Source organism: Orycteropus afer, unplaced genomic scaffold (assembly GCF_000298275.1).
Source record: "Orycteropus afer afer isolate SDZICR_OR568_19922 unplaced genomic scaffold, OryAfe1.0 scaffold00006, whole genome shotgun sequence".
Lineage (NCBI taxonomy): Eukaryota > Metazoa > Chordata > Mammalia > Tubulidentata > Orycteropodidae > Orycteropus > Orycteropus afer.
This window is the reverse complement of record NW_006921593.1, coordinates 29858353-29866289: the sequence shown is the minus strand read 5'-3', so window position 1 is coordinate 29866289 and position 7937 is coordinate 29858353. Positions and strand designations below refer to the sequence as shown.

General features: G+C 42.9%; 1 protein-coding gene across 1 annotated transcript in view; it reads right to left on the bottom strand.

Moving 5' to 3' along the window:
- DNER (delta/notch like EGF repeat containing) overlaps window positions 1-7937 on the bottom strand; it is a 435394-nt gene that overhangs the window by 21658 nt on the left and 405799 nt on the right. The window lies entirely within an intron of this gene.

The following is a 7937-nucleotide window of genomic DNA, read 5'->3' as shown; positions in this document are numbered from 1 at the left end:
TTATCTCATTTGTCAAGACCTGAGCCTCAGAGACTTTGTTTCCTGGCTAAGGAATAAGTGCCTGAGCTGGGATTCAAAAGCAGAACCACAGAACTCAACCCTCACATTCTTCCCACTCAATCAGGCTGCCTTCCCCACATCTAGCCACAATCATTTCCCAAGAGGTAATTGGGAGGATTCAATTCTGGTGCTCAAAGTAATATCACACAGTAAATTGTATATCATATTTTCAAATTACCCTTTGGCACCAACACCATTTGTGGTAGTTCAGCTGGTGTGTCAACTTGTCTGGGCCTGGTTGAGTGGCTGGGCAGCTGGTGGTCGTGTTTCCCCATGATGAGACTGGCAATCAGCTCCATGGTAGAATCTATTGGGAGCAGCTGAGTAGCTGCCTTAGGGAATGTGGTATGCTTCCTGTATATAAGCAGAAGCCTTGGGGAGTGGTCTCTAGCTTATGGCACGATCGGAACCTGCATGTAACCATGTCGTTGTTCAGCAGGCTGCCATGCTCTGCCAACCTGGGGAATCAAGACTGTGCCTTTTTACACGTCAACCTTGGGCCTGGAAGCCTCAGCAACCAGAAGCTGTCTGAGTGAAGAAAAGCCTCTAGCTTCAGTGGACCAGGAGCTGGAGGCATAGCTGAAGCCCAAGGCCAAGAGGCTTTCACCAGATCCTAGAGCCTGGCACTTGAACTCAGACTTAAAGTCTCCAAATTGTAAGAATAAACTCCTGTTTGTTAAGGCCATCCCATTTGTGGTATATTTCTGTCAGAGTGGCACTAGGTAACCAGAACACCATTGCTTCAAGGGGGAAAGTTTTATAAATGATAAATAGCTAAGTTGTAAATGAAAAACAAACAAACAAAAAAAAAAACCTCACTTCCATCAAGTCGATTCCAACTCATAGTGATCCCCTTAGGGTTTCCGAGGCAGTAAATCTTTATGGAAGTAGATTGCCCAGTCTTTCTCACAAATGAAAACTCATGAAAAATTAAAACAATCAACCATCCAAAATTATAATATTGAATGTAAAAATGTGGCAATTTCATTTTGAGAATTTAATCCTACTGATATTCTTATATAAGTGTGTTGCTGTTGCTGTCAGGGGCTGTCAAGTCAGTTCTGACTCATGGTGACCCCATGTACCACAGAACAAAACACTGTCCGATCTGAGCCTGTGCATCCTCACAATCGTTGCCATGTTCAAGCCCATTGGTGCAGCCACTGTGTCAATCCATCTTGTCAAGGGTCTTTCTCTTTTTTTGCGACCCTCTACTTTACCAAGAGTGATGTCCTCCTTCTTCAGGGACTAGTCCCTCCTGAAAACACATCCAAAGTTCTGGAATTGAACCCACACCTGTGGCTTCCAGCCAAACAAAAGACAGGCATAAGAGGTGAACATTTACCTGAGGTAGGTACACTCCTTGGAGAGAATAATCATGGGAGAAAGAAGGGCTGCTTATGCACAGGGAGACAGCTTAGGGGGCAGGAGTGCATGGAGGGATGGACACAGGGAAGAGGTAACTATAGGGAGGAAGCGGGAAGGGGGCTGTTGCATTGTGGTAAATTGTAGTCAATGTCATATGACAAAGTGTATGCGAACCGCTGTATGGAAAGTGAATTTGCTCTCTAAATTTTCACCCAAATCATAATTAAAAAAAAAAAAAAAAAAAAACATCCAAAGTATGTGAGACAAAGTCTCACCATTCTCAGTTCCAAGGAGCATTCTGGCTGTATTGCTTCCAAGACAGATTTGTTCATTCTTCTCACAGCCCACAGTATATTTTCTATTCTTCACCAACACTATAACTCAAATGCATCAAGCCTTCTTCAGTCTTCCTTTTCCGTTGTCCAGCTTTCAAATGCATATGAAGCTACTGAAAAGACCCTTAACATGATATCTTTGCTTTTTCACACTTTAAGGGGTCTTTTACAGCATGTGCCCAGTACATCTTTTGATTTCTTCTTCGCTGTTTCCATGGGTGTTGATTGTGGAGTCAAGTAAAATTAAATCCCTGACTTCGGTCTTCTCTCCTTTTATCATGATGTTGCTTATTAGTCCAATTGTGAAGATTTGGGTTGAGATGCAATCCATACTGGAGGCTGTAGTCTTTGATCTTCATCAGTAAGTGCTTCAAATCCTCTTTGCTTTCAATAAGCAAGATTGTGTCATCTGCATGTTAGACTGTCAATGATTGTTCCTGCAATCCTGAGGTCATATTCTTCTTTAACATAGCACAACTTCTTGGATTATTTGCTCAGCCTACAGATTTAATAAGTATGGTAAAAAGACACAACCTGGATGTACATCTTTGCTGATTTTAAACCATACAAGTGTACCATTGTTCTGTTTGAAGGAGTGCCTCTTGGTCTATACACAGGTTCTGCATGACCACAATTAAGTGTTCTGGAATTCCCATTCTTTGAAATGTTAACCACAATTTGTTATGATCAACACAGTTGAATGCCTTTGCATAGTCAATAAAACACAGGTAAACATCCTTCTGGTATTCTCTGCTCTCCACCAAGATCCATCTGATGGCAGCAATAATATCTTCTGTTTCAAGTCCTCTTCTGAATCCAACTTGAATTTCTGGGAGTTCCCTGTCGATGGACTGCTGCAACCATTTTAGAATTATCTTCAGCAAAATTTTACTTGCATGTAACACTAATGATAAGGAGCTCTGACGATGTAGTAATTAAGACATTTGGCTGCTAACCAAAAAGATGGTAGTTTGAACCCGCCAGCTGCTCCACAGAAGAAAGATGAGGCAGTCTGCTTCCATAAAGATTTACATTACAGCCTTGGAAACCCAGTGGGGGTTGCTGTCAATCAGAATCGACTTGAAGGCAATGAGTTTGGTGTGAGTTATAGAATATTGATAGAGTTTGATAATCTCCTCATGCTGTTGGATCATTTTTCTTTGGGTGAGGAATTTGCTTGTTTGTGTATTCATTTGGCGAGAATGTGCAGGCTCTGGAGTTGGGCTGGCTGTAATCTTTACACAAGCTGCGCACCAGGCCTCGATCTTCTGCTGGGTAGGTTTGACCAGGCAAAACCTTGGGATTATTAGCTGAGTGCGGACCACCTGCAGCACCCAGGGACCTTTGGATCACCTTTCATTGGGATGGGCACAAATACATTTTTCTTGCAGTTGATTGGCCAATTAAGCTATCTTCCAAATTTCTTGACATAAATGAGTGAGCACTTCCAGCATTGCATCCATTTGTTGAAACATCTCAACTGGCATTCTCTCAATGCTTCAGACTTGTTTTTGGTCAATGCCTTCAGTGCAGCTCGGACTTCTTCCTTCCATACCATCAGTTCTTGATCATATGCTACCTCCTGAATGGTTCAGCATCAACCAATTCTTTTTGGTACAGTGATTCTGTGTATTCCTTTCATCTTCTTTTAATGTTTCCTGCATAATTCAATATTTTACCCATAGAATTATTCAATATTACAATTCCAAAGCTTGAATTTTTTTCTTCAGTTCTTTCACCCTGAGAAATGCTGGGTGTGTTCTTCCTCTTTGGTTTTCTAATTCCAGGTCTTTGCACATTTCTTCATAAAACTTTACTGTGTATTCTTGAGCCACCCTTTGAAATCTTGTGTTCAGCTCTCTTACTTCATTATTTCTTACATTTGCTGTAGCTAATCTCCATTCAAGAGCAAGTTTCAGAGTCTCTTCTGACATTCATTTTAGTCTTTTCTTTCTTTCTTGTCTTTTAATGACCTTTTGCTTTCTTCACTTATGATATTGCTGATGTCATCCCACAACTCATCTTGTTGTTGTTGCTGTTGTTATGTGCTGTCGAGTCAGACCCAACTCATAGCGAACCCTCCTTGGGTTTCCGAGGCAGTATCACTACAGAAGTACACTGCCCCATCTTCCTTCCGAGGAGTGGCTGGTGGGTTTGAACCACCAGCTTTCTGGTTAGCAGTCAAGTGCCTTAGGCACTATGCTACCAGAGCTACTAATCTTTAGTTATTACTATTAATGTGGCAAAACTATTCTTGAGATGTCTCTACATTCAGTTATGGATCAGTGTGTACAAAGGTGCATATATAAGAATGTCTATTCCAGCATTGTTTTTAATCGTAAAAACACAAAAATAAATTATTTGTCTATTAGTAAAGTCTGCTTAAATAAATTATGGAGTATCTAAATAATAGAAGTAACCATGTGGTGTTAAAAAATTAGGTAGATGTACATACATCAATATAGATAAAAATGCAAGATATATTTTTTAGTATAAAAGCAAGATGCTAAACAATATGTATAAAACAGCCTACTTTTTATGAGAGAAAAAAGGGAACATACACTGACTATATCTGGAAGAACACATAATTGCTAAAAGGGCAAGGAGGTCACATCTCCTGATCTCCTCTAACTCCACAAGAGGAAGACAGAGTCACTATCAGTAATCCAAGGCTATGGCTGCAAGGCCAGACATGCTGCTTCCCTCCAGCCCTTTCACCAATCGTTCCTCCCAAAGCACCCATCACCTCTCTTCTGGGTTCGATAATTCACTGCAGTGGCCACACAGAGCTCACAGATTATGGGGTTTATTAGGGAAGCACCAGGCTACAATTCAAGTTCAGGAAAAATGCTCAGTCTCTCTCCCAGCCCACCATCCCTCAGCCAACAGTCTCTCACAGTCTCTCTCCCAGCAGTACGTGTCCCTTGGTGTCTCTCTCAGCAATGCGTGTCTCTTGCATCTCTTTCCCAGCAGCACATGTCTTTCAGGAGTGCACGTCTCTTTCAGCAGCACATCTTCCTCAACCAGCAGTCAGAGAGACCTCTGCCTCTAGGAGGCCTCCTTTTGAGCCTAGCAGAGTGGCCAAACCAACCAATCATAACATCAGAATTCTAAGCACCTGAGAGAGAGCAGAACCTCCCAGAACATTTTTTAGTACCACTCCCAATAGAAGGACCCCAGGTGGACAACTTTAGCAATCAGGAGCTCCTCAGTTGCTCATGGCAAACTCCACTTTGGAGTTTACAAAGACTTATGGGTAGAAAGGTCACACTAAGTAATTTATACACTGCAACAATAAACAGCTAATAGTTGCAATCTTTGGGGAACGCAGGTGGGTAGGGATGAAGATTAATTAATTTTATTTAAAAAAAGATCTTAGCTTATAAAAAAATGAGAATCAAAAATCCACACCTATTTGTATAATGAGGACTTTCCATATAAGATAATCATTTGATGGGTTTCTTCAACTCTCATTAAATGCCATTTATTTTGAGGTGAAGAGGCCCAAGATATCCACCCACATAGACCATCATTCTACATGTTTGGATCTACCAACCTGCCCTTGTACAGCCCAGGCATCTCTGTGGTTTCTGGAGATGTCGAAGGGTCCCAGATGCTCAGGATTAGAAAGAGACCTCAGAGGCCACGGGCCACACCACTCACGTGACCCAGGAAGGCCTCTCACAGCTTCTCAGCCCTCTGATTGCCCTGATTCTGTTTCTATCCCTGACTTTTGACCCATTCCACTTGATTCAGATCCAAATCTCTAGAACTGGCCTCCCACTCCAGTGATGTGTCATCTGCAAACTTCACATGCTTGTTCTCCATTCCAACACCCAGGACAAGGTTGGAAACATGAAACTCTGAGCCCTGGCAGAACCTAATCTTTGTGATATTTATTTAATGCTGTTGGCCTAAGGGAGCTGTGCCAAAGAAATAACCAGGAGGAAAATGCTCCTCTTGGAAAACAGAGAGCCTGGGTGTGGACTGAGAGGTCCTCCGACCAGCCATATCAGGATGCCCAACACCCTGGACACACTCACTCTGTGGGCAGAGTCTAAGAGGACAATGGCTAAAGGTTAGGCCCCACATCCCCCACCTTCCTAAGTGGCTGACAGCCTACAAACTACAGCAGTTTAGAAAGAAAAAGAAAGGACAACCAGCATTTATTTAGTACCTTTGGCATAGCAGGGACCTCGACATGTTTGCTCATTGATTCCCCACAGCAACCTAAATGGGAAGCCTTGTAATCACAGTCTACAAGTGGGAAAGACAAGGCTCTGAAAGGTACATTTGTTGTTGGTCTAGGAGTACATAGCCAGCTAGCTAATACATGGTAGAGCTAGAATTTGAAGTTAACTTTGATTTTTTTAATGGCCCTATCCTTGTATATCTTTTAGGAGCTCTGGTGGCAAAGTGGTTAAACCATTTGGCTGCTAACCAACAGATCGGTGGTTTGATCCCACTAGCCACTCTGCAGGAGAAAGATGTGGCAGTCTACCTCTGTAAAGGTTTCTCAAAAACCTCACTGCCATCGAGTCAGATCTGACTCATAGCGACCTCTCCTTGGGTTTCTGAGGTGGTATCTCTAGGGAAGTAGATTGCCCAACCTTCCTTCTGAGGAGCGGCTGGTGGGTTTGAACCGCCAGCCTTCTGGTTAGCAGTCAAGTGCCTTAGGCACTATACCACCAGAGTTTACAGCCTTGGAAACCCTATGGGACAGTTCTACTCTGTGCTATACAGTCACTATGAGTCAGAACCGACTTGATGGCAAGTGGGTTTATATAACTTTGGCCTACATTTTCATCACTGGAATGGACCATAATTTAGTTTAGTTTTTTTTTTTTTAAATTATTATATGATCTTATTTCAAAATATGAGCGAGCTATCTATGCATTCCTGACTCTTCCTCTTATCAATGCTCTCCTATATATTTATCTCCATAAATAGGATTTTAAAAGTTATAAGTATACATATTACCATTTGTATACAGATTACAATTCGCCATTTCAGAGAATTATCAGTCTCCAGAATAAAACTTGGCCCCATTTTATGGATAAGTAAACTGAGACACAGCATGACTAAATGCAGTCAGTCACACAGTGAGTGCCAGGCCAGCAGAAGAACCAAGGTCCTGTTGACCTGAGTCTGGCATCCCATCCACCAACACATTCCACCCAACTGGACGTTTCATCTTAACACCCCACACCAAATCGCAGTCCCTTTTCACCACTAGAATCCTTGTCTCTCCCATCTCTCTCTCCAACGAGACCATATTTCTCACCCACCTTCAGCAGAGAAAGTTGGTCTTGAGACCATTCTGTTTAGGATCATTTCGGAAGGCTGAAGGGGAGGCCTGAAGATAATTACCCTCCTCCTCTCTCAAGTTCTGAGGCAAGGCAGAAGATGGAAAAGTGAGCAGGCAAGAGTCACAATAGCATCTCTGTTCCGGGCCAAGTGGGTTTTAGAGAATATGGCTCACATTGCTGGACAGGGAGTTTCCTCGCACTGGGCCCTCCTCACGCTGACACACACTGTGAATCACACAAACCCATCTCACCCTCAGCAGCGTGGGAGCACTAGGGAGGGCCAGGCTTGCTACACTCAGAGCCTGGGGGAGCAGAGAGCAGACAGGCCAGCCCCCAGACGGACAGGCGGACAGACAGTGCCGAGTGTCTCCTTCCAAATTCACAAAGCAGATACTCCGATGAAAAGTAAAGGATGTGGTGAGAAAGGCCGGCGGGGAGCTCTTCTGGAGTGCCATTCCTATCAAAAGAAGCTTCCAGAACCAGGAAGATGTCTCCCCCGCAACTTGTGTGCCTACATTTCTGCTGCTCTGAAAGACCAACCTGCTCTGACCGATTAAAATAAGAAGAAACCCCCTTTAAAGGTGAGTTTTCAGCAGTTTACAAAATAATTGCAAACTCATGTCCCAGTCAGTTCTCGCTTCCACCCACCTCAATCTCAATAGGCACATAATAAATAAATAAATAAATAAGTAGAGTGCAAAATCTCGCTGACGACATTTTCAAACGTCTGCTAGTTCATCGTGACACATCACAAGGCTCTAGCAGCTCAAATTGCTTATCAGGTTTTCTTTTGAGGTCGTCCTCACTGGGCTTTTCTCCAGGCAAAAGACAGAGGCTGATGTATCTGAAGATACTTGAAGACATA